The sequence below is a fragment of the Lissotriton helveticus genome, chromosome 5_1 (assembly GCF_964261635.1).
Source record: "Lissotriton helveticus chromosome 5_1, aLisHel1.1, whole genome shotgun sequence".
NCBI classification, from domain to species: Eukaryota; Metazoa; Chordata; class Amphibia; order Caudata; family Salamandridae; genus Lissotriton; species Lissotriton helveticus.
The window spans coordinates 85,091,682-85,102,727 of NC_136065.1; the positions used below are offsets into that span (position 1 = coordinate 85,091,682).

The 11,046-nt window shown below is 45.5% G+C and overlaps 1 pseudogene; it reads left to right on the forward strand.

Moving 5' to 3' along the window:
* The first annotated feature begins 682 nt into the window (after window positions 1-682).
* Window positions 683-1,937, forward strand: LOC144752398 (protein mono-ADP-ribosyltransferase PARP9-like; annotated as a pseudogene).
* Window positions 1,938-11,046: the final 9,109 nt, after the last annotated feature.

The following is an 11,046-nucleotide window of genomic DNA, read 5'->3' on the forward strand; positions in this document are numbered from 1 at the left end:
TCTTGGCGCCAGAAGAAGCTGAACAATAAAGAGCTGGAGGCCGAGATGGCGGCCAATAAGACAGTGGCCAACACCAAGAAACCAGCGGTCCAAAAAGCTGCAAACCCCGCACAGAAGTCGGAACAGGGTCACGGGCGGGTGAACGGGACACACCTCGACAGCGATGGCGTAGACAGTGATCCCGTTGACACACACTGATGTCGCAGCGTCTTGGTGACCGTACCAAGTCATGAAACAACAGTGACGGCCGCCACCTGCCTTTCAAACCCTGGCACTGCGCTTTTCATCCTGCGCGTTGAGTGCCAGTACAGAGCAGCAGGCATGGAGGAGCAGAGCGGCCGGGGCAAGGAAAGTGTGCAGGTAGCGCATGCAGTATTAAACTGGTACCGGGACCTTTGCCACCTGCTTTGCTCAACCTGCCACCAGTGCGAGCAGAGCGGCAGGCATTGGGAAGGCGAGACCAGAGGGAAGGCGCTTTGCCCCTCAAAACAAGAAGAAATGCTACAGGTGGTCATCTGCTGCATTCCAAATTATGAGTCTGTTGAAAAGAAAGTGAAAAGACTTTGTTGGTGTTGTTATTCCTCAGTCTTGTTGTGTCAGGCAAACCGCTGGTTCGTTGTTTTAAAACTGCATGGAATTCTTTTTGGATTTACTTGGATTTAGACCATCCACAAGCATTAGCATGGCCGGGCGACACACGTCAGCAATGGATTCTGGTGCTGGAGAAGGGGGATCTACATTCACTACAGAACGGAACATGCTTCAGGACAACACAGTTGCAGTTTCAATTGAAGATGCTGTTTATGATGTTCTTAAGCAAAGCAATTGCTTAAGTGAAATAATTAGGATGAAATTGTACTGTGAGGCTTTCCTTGTGGATTCCGCTTGGACTACTCAGTCTAGACCTGTATCTGATAAGAAGGTGTATGAGACAACAATAGGCAAAACAGGGAGAGTAAATGTATCTGTTTGGATGGGTGATTTAACACAGCAACGTGTAGATGCTGTAGTGAATGCTGCTAATGAAGCTTTGGCACATACTGGAGGTCTTGCCTTGGCCATTGTAACTGCTGGTGGCCTTGAGATTGAAAAAGCAAGCAAAGTCATCATTAACAAGTGGAAAAAAGTAGGAACTGGAGAATGTGTAATCACCACTGGAGGAAATCTTCCTTGTAAATATGTAATTCACGCTGTGGGCCACAATTGTTCAAAATGGGGCCATAGTCATGGACAATGTCAAGATGTACTTAAGAAAGCCATTACAAATATCTTTTAAGGCATCGCTAACGGAATGTACATTATAGATTCTGTGGCCATTCCAGCTCTGTCCTCTGGAAATTTCAATTTTCCACTGCAGGCATGTGTTGAAAAAATAGTGAGGCATATAAAGAAATTGTGTAACCTAAATCGTCTTGATGTGCATTTAAAAGAGATCCGCTTAATGAACAATGATGATAAGACAGTCAATGCAGTGAAAAAAGCCTGCAAAGAAACTTTTGGGAGAAATCCAAGTGGTTCTTTTCTTGGCAGTTCTCCACCACTCTTCAGATACCATCAGAATTAATAATGTTTGTGTTCAAATCAAAAAAGGACACATTGAAGATCAGCAAAGTACAGTCATCGTTAATTCTGTCGACAGGAGTCGTGACCTCAGCGATGGAATTATTTCAAGAGCTATTCTGTCTAAAGCTGGCTTTGAGATGCAGCATGAAATTAATAGGATATCTCTTTCTACTGTGAGGAAAACTGTACTCAGTGTTATAGTCCCCACGTTTTTGGCAATGGAGTACACACGTCTACAATTGCTGACAGGTAGAGTGGTTACCGGCGAAGAGGGGAATATAGACCATCCAAGCCACTTGGTGGCAATGACATCACTCTTACATTGGACAATAAGGCATGCAGGTTTGGTGTGTGTTGTGCCTTACATTTTTTAAGTTATTCGCCCTTACAATGTGTCACTTCTATTTTTTTTATGCATTTAATATGGAAATGACAATCATGTAGGATACCGTGGGATATGTAGAAGCTCTCGACAGAAGCACACTGCAGCAAAGAGGGAGAGGTGGTAAAATGTCAGGCGGTAACACGCGCTACACAGGAGATTCATGAACTCTATGATGTGGCGGTAGACAACCACATTGATGTGGGGTTTGTGAAACGGTTAACAATGAAAAGAAAGCCTGAGGAGGAAGGAACTTAGGGAGTATGCTGAAGAGATGGAGGAAGACACACTTGGGGAGGATGCAACTGGAATCTCGGAACACCACAGATCTTTTATACGGTCATATATGACCTTGTACTGTTTGTTGAAACCCATCACATGAAGGAATAAAATGGAAAGTGGTGATGCAGCATGTATTCACGGATTTCTAATGGTTGTAGACTACAGACTGTACATGAAATACTCAACTTGTAAGTTGCAAAAGGTGATTCATATTAGGATGGCCCTATTGTTCAAAACTGTCATTTTTAAATAATGGTGCTCAAACGATATGAAAGGGCACAGTGCGTCCATTAAAGTTTGTGATGCTTCTCATTTGCTCACTGACGTCCAATTAAGAGGGAACTGGTGCTATTTTGTAAGATACTTTTATTACTGCAGCCAGTCAGCACCTTCTTACTTTGCCGAAATACAGTCACAAAAGTCACTGTCAAGAGTAAATGAACGCGAACGTTGAACAGTAACTCTTCTTTAATGATAAAGTTCAACGTACACTACATTAAATACATATGTATCTCATTGTACATTTTTTCTTTACTTTGTAGAAAACATACATTTTCTTTCATGAAGTTTACCTGCATCGATTACAATATGAAAACATTTATGATTTGCGTGAAATGTAATTTGTTTTTAGAAATGAAGTTTTAAGAAACGTTCACAATGTGAAGAAAAGAGCTGTCCGACCACATCAATATGCTTGATCCACGAGCGGTCCATGTGGCTCTCAAAGCTTTCCTGACTGCAATCAAGTCCGATTCAGTCCAGGTCGACACTGACAACATGACGACCATATTCTACATGAACAAACAAGGTGGGCTTTATCTTCATGAACATCGTTCTACAGCAGCATCCTTTCGTGCTTTCAGAGTGCCTGTGGCTCAGCAACTACCAAACGGTGGATGACCCCGTGTTGTGCGCAGCCATACTTCTAACAGTGTTGTACAACATGTCGCATAAGGTTCCTGCATACTGCCAGCAGGTCACACACCAGCATGTCCTGCCTGCCATGATCACAACCTTGCAGTTGATACACCCGGATGTCGCTGGTCAGAGCCTGGAGTTACTACATCTGCTTTTTAGGCACTGTTCAGAGGCGTCTGGAGAATTTGGGATCCAATTAGGACTGCAGACCCTTGAACAATATCAGACAAATAGTTGCAGTACAAACTTGGCATTGCCCCAGTATTGGAACTTCTACAGAAGGCTATTAAGGTTGAAGCACGGAAATTCTTAGAAGAAGGGGAGCGGACTTCTTCAGAAAACATTGAGTGCTCTATGGACAGAGCAACGAGCGCTTTTACAGCCGTGGCAGGTTCGGCGGTCCTCAGAAGCCTAAAGTTTTGGCCTTTAGTTTTGGCCTAAAGTTGGCAAGACGAACATTTACCAAGGTGCGTTCTAGGACCGTTTCAACGGTGTGCCCATGGTGCCCGCGGAGGACTGGGCATGGGACCGGAAGATGTCATTGTTTGCGGTGGAATTTGTTGGTTTCGCATTGCATTGGTCGTGAAGGCTGATGACGGCAAAAGATGACCCAAAAAGAGGTAGAAGCCTAGAAGGCGCACAAGTTTTGAATAAATTGCTGCCCCCCGCCCAGAAGCCCATAAAGGGTTCCAGGCGAGGGAACGGGACACACGTCGACAGCGAGCCAGTCGTCTGTGATCCCGTTGACACACACCAGTGTCGAAGCGTTTGGACTTTTCGATCTACATGTGAATACTGAATGACAAGCAGGGGCAGCGTTTCACAACATAATGTCTCTGAATTGACGAGACCGAAAAAAACAAAAAAGAGGTGGAAGCCTAGAAGGCTGATGACGGCAAAAGATGACCCAAAAAGAGGTAGAAGCCTTGAAGGCGCACAAGTTTTGAATAAATTGCTGCCCCCCGCCCAGAAGCCCATAAAGGGTTCCAGGCGAGGGAACGGGACACACGTCGACGGCGAGCCAGTCGTCCGTGATCCCGTTGACACACACCAGTGTCGAGCCCTGTTAGTGACCATGACAAGACGTGACCTAACAGTAAAATTAACCATTAAAGTACTGTAAGTATCATACCAGATTATCCACAACCAGAAGTAGGTGGCGATCACCTAGACTCCCATCGACGGAGATCGTGTCGACAACTATCCCGTCAAGACACATCGACGGCAATAAAGTCAACATCCATTTTACACATTGGTAGCATTTACCATCGTGTAAAAAAGGAAACAATCATTTCCAATTCTCAAAAGAGACAGCAACCTAGCTCACTATGGAAATATCTGCACAATGAGTAACCCTTACTTTAGGCAGCATTGAGCTTTAATTATTAATGAATGTAATTCAGTCAAACACTACTGGCAAACTGAAAGCAATGCAAAAGCAAGTTGAGAGAGATACTAAACAGTATGAAAGTGCATAACACATTGAAAACACACAATGACTACCTCATTGCATTGTTGTGGTGTGCCGACCATACAGACACCTACGGGTTATAAATATTATTAATCATTGTGGAGGTTTTTCAAAGAGGCCATGGTGACTTAGTCCGAAATCTGGTCATCATGCTTCTATCAACGAGCGGGCTGGCAGAAAAGGCCAGCACCATGTGACTGAAGGCAATAGCTTGCATAACATTCCTAATAGACCAGAGGGCCTACATAACGGGTGTTGGTTTGAACTTTTGAAATGTGGATTAAAAGGTATTATTTAAGTGAAAAAGTATTATCAACTGTATATTAAAATGTACTCTCACCATTATCCAGTCATGGAAATAGAATGTAACTATAGCGAATGCCGAAGCACAATAAAGAACAAAAGGAGTCACCTTACTTGCAACTGAAGAGAATTGGAACAACATATAAATTGCCATAATGAAGACACAATAGTACATGACATGACATTACAGACCGTGCTAATGTACAGCTGACATGCAAAAACATGATAAATAAAATAAGTACCCTGCTCTTTCAAACACATTTGCTACATTTGAAGCCTTGTGAAGCTAACAAGGTAGATGTGTTGAATGGGATACATTCAAAATGTATCCATCTGCAGCATTCTTGGCATAGAACTGTAAAACTATGCAGAACACCCGAGTTTGTACAATTGCACACGCCACAGAATTCTTGGACCGAATCTAGATGTAAGAGAGAGTAACATTAGCGCATTCAAGGAGCAAGTGTAAAAGCTGTAAAACTGAAAGTTATCTTATGGACATATGTACAAACCAGATAAAAGTGAAGACCATAGGACAATGAGAACAGGTCAAAACTTTCAAATGGCAACAAAATAAAACAGCATTTAAATCCACAAATATAATTGTCATACATTACTTCATTGAATATAAAGAACAACAATCAGTCTCTGCTTGATTGAGAATTGAAGAAACCACACATAGATAGCAAATGTAAACTAAAAAACACAACTAGGGCACTTCGATTGTAAAAGAAATTTAGAAAAACATTTCACTCTAACCTGAGTACTGCATGAGCTTCATTGCAATAAACATTCTATATTCGTTCAGAAATGTAGCATCAATTATATTTGGGTCTGGGACGGGAAATTCAGTTATGTACGATTCTGCAAACTAAATAGACAGGTAAAAAAAGTCTATGTTATACAAGTAACCAAATATAAAGAAAATGTTCTTAAAAACAAAAATTAACAATGTTTACTTTGGAAAAAATTCATCCAAGGTCCGACACTAGCAACTTTTGTCCCATCTTACTGGTCAGACAAAATGGCAGCCAAAAACCAACCACCACAGACAGCCAGTAGCACCAGAGTAAGTTCAGAGTTCCATACAAATAAACAATCGCTCCACATAAAAAAACTTATCGACAACAACAGTCAATTTATAATTCCATTATAGAGAAATTACCAGCATGCAAAAAACACCACAATTGTAGCTGTCCTGTTGCTTGGCGTTACATTGTACATCTAACTGCCATAGGTCATTGTCTTGACAACCGATTGCCTCTAGGAAAGCCCTTTTGAAACATACAAACAGTCACCTTTCATATTTGTTCGTAAAAGAAAACAAAGTTACACAAGATGTAACTGAACAGAACTTAGACATGTAAAATTTGTATATTCACAGTGTAATATGTATGCAGTATTACAGAAGAGAAACATTTAAGGTACATTGTAAGTAAAGTGGTACCTCCAATTTGTTAACAACTTCTGGTACTTCACAGCATTGCCAACCAGTGAATCGTATACTACTAATTTTTTGGTAAAAGGTTTCACTACCTGCAACAAAAAGGACAACACTGACAATTAATATTGCAAACTTTACATTTTTATATACAGTTGTGTCTTCAAACCATGTGGAAGGGAAATACAAGCAAGGGAGTAATATATTAAACTAAACTCTTCGGGGCTAACACAACTTAAACTCTCATATTCCTAAGGATCAATTCATAATTTTTTGCACTTACCAATAGTATCCAATGCATTCCGGTATTGGTCGGACACAGGACAGTCTAATTTTCCAAAAAAGGCAGCTATGTGACACAGGATTTAAAGATGAAAAGATACAAGTCACATACAACATCCATACTAAACTAATTAACAATAAACTAAAAGTCCGTTAACAATGGAATGAAAATTTAAAAAATATAAGACAAATCCAAACAACAACAAAGCATCCAGACTTGCAATAGCTAATGTTAAAAAAGTTAATAAAATGATGTATGCGATCAAAATTCTTACCAAATTGTACAACAAGGAATACCAACAGAAAAAAAAGAATAAAGTGCAGGAAGAGAACGTTAATATTTACCCGTCAAGAAGAGGAACGATAGGAGGAGCTTGGCGGGCATCCGAGATGGCCGCGTGAGCACAGCGCTCTCCGGACCCTCGCCGCTCCCGGCATTTTATCCTGGCTGAATCCTGATTTCTTGCAAGAATTCGTGTGGGGGACGTTTGGCTGATTACCCTGGCACTTTTCGGAAATTGATTTGGATCTCGTATTCCTGAGATATGGTGCTCTGAACTTTTGGGCTCCGCCCTTGAGGTGCGCCCGGGACGGGGTGCGGTTCTGTAGCCGTCCTGCAATTGAACAACAACGGCAGGAGATCTGGCCTTGTGGGTCCCCCCTTCCTAAGTTTCGGTTTCGATTCTGTTCCGACTTGGGCCACGGGTGTGGATATCGTGTTACGGCTGAGACTTGGAGGCAGATCGGCTGTTGGACTTTCATGTGACCTATTTGCTGGCTTGGCGACCTCTACCCGAGTTGTGCCCCCTTTTTAGTGTACTTTTGATCCTGTACTTTGGGTGTCGGGCCCGTCGAACCTGGTGGCTTGTCCTGTGACGCATCTTCAAAATGGCGGGCAGAGGGGACAGAGAGACGCGCAAGACGAAAACACCTCTGCGCGGAGCTCCAGTTCAATCAAATGTCATGGACCGTTATACCCATTCTAAGGGGTCCCCCGGAGCTGCCCTGCCTGGTTCCAGTATAGCGTCCGAACGAGTTTTGGAAGAGTCGGCGGAGCCCTCCCTACAGGATATCATGGGCGCCATCTCGGGTGTGAGGGAATCCATCGGCCTACAGTACGAGGCCTTGGCCCATAAACTTGACACCGTGGCTATTGAGGTGAATCTGATTCGTGCTGATCTCGGCAAGACGAATGAGAGGGTACAATCATTGGATATTAAATCGTCTAGCCTTACGAAGGACGTCTCAGAGCTCCAGACAGAGATCGGAAATCTCCGTCGGGGGAACGACTTCATGACCCGTCGCCTGGAGGATTTTGAAAATAGGGCGCGTCGCTGCAATGTTCGCCTGCTGCAATGTTCGCCTGCTTGGTGTACCGGAGAACCCTGAACCCCACTCGGTGGATCTCCTGGTTGAGGATCTGGTCTTGAACCATCTGGCCCCTTCTGGTCTTACAAAATTTTTCACGGTGGAACGCGCACATCGTGTTCCAGGGGGCAAAGTCAAGCCGGGAGCCCCGCCGAGACCCATTGTAGCGAAGCTTTTTCATTATAGAGACCGGGACGCTATCCTGCAGGCCTCGCGGGTGAAGGGCCCGGTGGCCTTTGAGAATGCTACGGTGAACTTTTACCCGGACTTTTCTCAACAGGTTCAGAGACAACGTATGGAGTTTCGTGGTGCCAAGAAACGTCTTCGGGATCGGGGCCTACGTTACGCCATGCTCTTTCCCACCAGACTTCGGGTCGAATACAATGAGCGTACCCTTTTCTTTGATCGGCCAGATGCTGTTAATGACTGGCTGGACTCATTGCCTGATCGTTCTCCTGAGACTGACTCCGCCGCTCACCCGGGTGGTGCCGAGGGTGGTGTGGAGATCTAACTGTTCGGCTCTTATGTCTTATTTTGTATACACTGTCAGGAGTGTTGGCCGGCGTCCCTCTACATTGTGATTATTCTGTCTTTCGTTTGTTATTTTTGTTCTTGCTGAGGTCGGGGGGAGGGTGGAACGGAGACCTTTCCTCCTCCGGGGTCTTTGTGTAGAATAGGGGTTCTTGGGCGACAGGCACACTGCAGGTTGGGGTGGCTCTTTAGCTTTTTGCAGGGGTGCAGGGTGGGGGGTGTTTCTCTTCAGTTTGGGGGAGGGGGGTTGGGAAGTTTTTTCTTTTCTGTGTGTTGTTTTCAAGGCGAATTGCTCCTGTGTTTGCTGCTGTTTCTGATGTCTAGCTCATGGACGAGGGGTCTTGGCTCGGGCGGCTGGGATGGGGGGTAGAGGGTTGAAATTTCTTTCCTGGAACGTTAATGGCCTGGGAGATCGTATTAAGCGCAGTGTTGTCTTAAAATGTATACGACGTTTGTCACCGGACATTGTTTTCATGCAAGAAACCCATTTGATTGGTAATGTTTGTTATGCAATGAATAGATGGGGCTACCGCCTTGTGGCGCACTCGGGGTTTACCTCCGGATCTAGGGGTGTGGGTATTCTTGTTCGAACCTCCCTCCCCCTGGCGATCGATGAGGTGATTCACGATGATCGTGGAAGATATACTGTCTTGGTGGGTAGATATGAAGGCCGCACCCTATCTCTCTTCAATGTTTATGTTCCCCCGGGTTTGCAGGCTTCTACTTTTACTGATTTGGGCCGTGTTTTGTTAGATCTCCCTGATAGTACTCTCTTTCTGGCCGGTGATTTTAACTCGGTGCTTTCCGGCCTTCACGATCGCCATCCCCCTAGAGATACCCCGCAGGCTCAGCAGTGGTTGGGTGGGTTTCTAGATACCTTTGGCCTTGTGGACTGCTGGCGACTGTTGCATCCTACTCAGCTCCAATACACCTTCCATTCTGGGGCTCATGGCAGTCTGTCTCGGCTGGATTATTTCCTGATGCCCGCGGCCCAATCATCGGCGGTTCGTGAGATTTTACATTTGCCAAGAGGTATTTCTGATCACTCGCCGCTCTGGCTTCGTTTCGAGGTTGGGGTAGAGGCGGCGGGCCGAGTGGCTCCCATTAACCCTTGGTATCTTTCCTCCCCTGAGACTCGTACCCTCTTGCTCAAGTCCATGGATGCATATTTCCTGGAAAACGAGGGGTCGGTCTCTTCGGCTGTGTCCCTGTGGGAAGCCTTTAAAACTGTGATTCGTGGACAGGCCCTTTCCTTGATTGTTGAAGCTAAGAAGGCTGGGAGGAGGGAGGTGGTGGACCTCGAGGGGGAGATCTCTGCTTTGGAGGACGAGTTAGAGTCTGGTGTCACGCCTAAGAAACTCCATGCCCTGGGTCTAAAACAGTTTGCATATAAATCCTTGGTCACTGACGCTGCGAAGGTGATGTTTCGTGAGCAACAGGGCAGATTGTATGATGTGGGTGACAAGGCGGGCAAACTCCTAGCGTGGTTGGACAAGAAAGAAAGAGATAATCGTGTGGTGCCCGTGATTCAGTCTGCGAGTGGTGAGAATGTGATTGATCCGACTGCCATTGTTGATCGCTTTGCGGAATATTTCCGTGTGGTATATGCTCCCGTGTCTGTAAGGGATGTTGCCGACTCCCGCCTTCTTCTGCGTGATATCACTTTGCCCTGTGTCACCGACTTGGACCGTATTGCTTTGGACTCCCCTTTTACGAATGATGAGATAGCCACTGCAGTTCGTTCGCTCCGTTCGGGCAAAGCATTGGGCCCAAACGGTTTGCCTATTGAGTTGTACAAGTTGCGCCCCGATAAGGTGGCGCCATATCTTCGCGCCATGTTTCTAGAATCTCGTGAGCGGAACATACTTCCTTATGATCAGCGTCTGGCGACAATCGTCGTCATCCCCAAAGAGGGTAAACCGCGTGACCTCTGTTCCTCGTATAGGCCCATATCCCTATTAAACCTAAGGTTTTGGCTAAACTTTTGGCGACCCGTCTCCTTTCGGTTCTCGGGGATTTGGTCCATCCGGATCAGTCTGGCTTCATCCCGCATCGAAACACTGCTCTGAATTTACGTCGCCTCCACGGCGTGCTGGCGAGGGCGGGGCTTTTGACTGAACCGGCCATTTTGGCGTCCCTGGATGCCTCCATGGCCTTTGACACTGTGGAGTGGCCCTATTTATGGGCGACTCTTGAGAAATTCGGATTCGAGTGCGAGTTTATTAGCTGGGTTACACTATTGTACGCGGAACCTCTGGCACAAGTTGTAGTGAACGGTAGAGTGTCGGCTCCCTTCTCCTTGGGCAGGGGTACCCGTCAGGGTTGCCCCTTGTCCCCTCTGTTGTTTGCGCTCGCTCTTGAACCGTTGGCGGCCTGGCTCCGTTGGGAACCATCCCTTAAAGGGATTCGTTGGGCCCCGGACTTCGAAGACCGCGTCTCGCTTTATGCGGACGACATCCTCTTGTATCTTACTTCCCCTCGCAAGTCTTTATCTGTTTTATTTGA